General features: G+C 37.1%; 1 protein-coding gene across 10 annotated transcripts in view; it reads right to left on the bottom strand.

The window, feature by feature from the left end:
- Positions 1-229, bottom strand: part of LOC116852446 (cyclic GMP-AMP synthase-like) — a 149,122-nt gene that overhangs the window by 79,129 nt on the left and 69,764 nt on the right. The gene's annotated exons all lie outside the window — the stretch shown is intronic.

The raw sequence follows: 229 nt of genomic DNA, 5'->3' as shown, positions 1-229 counted from the left end.
ATCAACACTAAACGATACTATGATCAAACGGCTAGGAAAGAAAATAAATTTAAAGTCGGGGAGCCAATTTCATTTCAAAAGAGACCAAAAGCAACATGGACTCCAGGAACTATTCAAGCAATTGGATCCACTCCAAGATCGTATGTTGTTAAAGGAAGAAACGGTGGAGTTTATACTAGAAATAACATCTTTGTAACATCAAGACCGAGCTCACAGCTCAAGTTGATAA

The sequence above is a fragment of the Odontomachus brunneus genome, unplaced genomic scaffold (assembly GCF_010583005.1).
Source record: "Odontomachus brunneus isolate Ranch 3 - 2012 unplaced genomic scaffold, Obru_v1 Obru_scaffold_225, whole genome shotgun sequence".
Lineage (NCBI taxonomy): Eukaryota > Metazoa > Arthropoda > Insecta > Hymenoptera > Formicidae > Odontomachus > Odontomachus brunneus.
The sequence above is the reverse complement of the archived record's forward strand: the minus strand, read 5'-3'. Positions and strand labels throughout refer to the sequence as shown.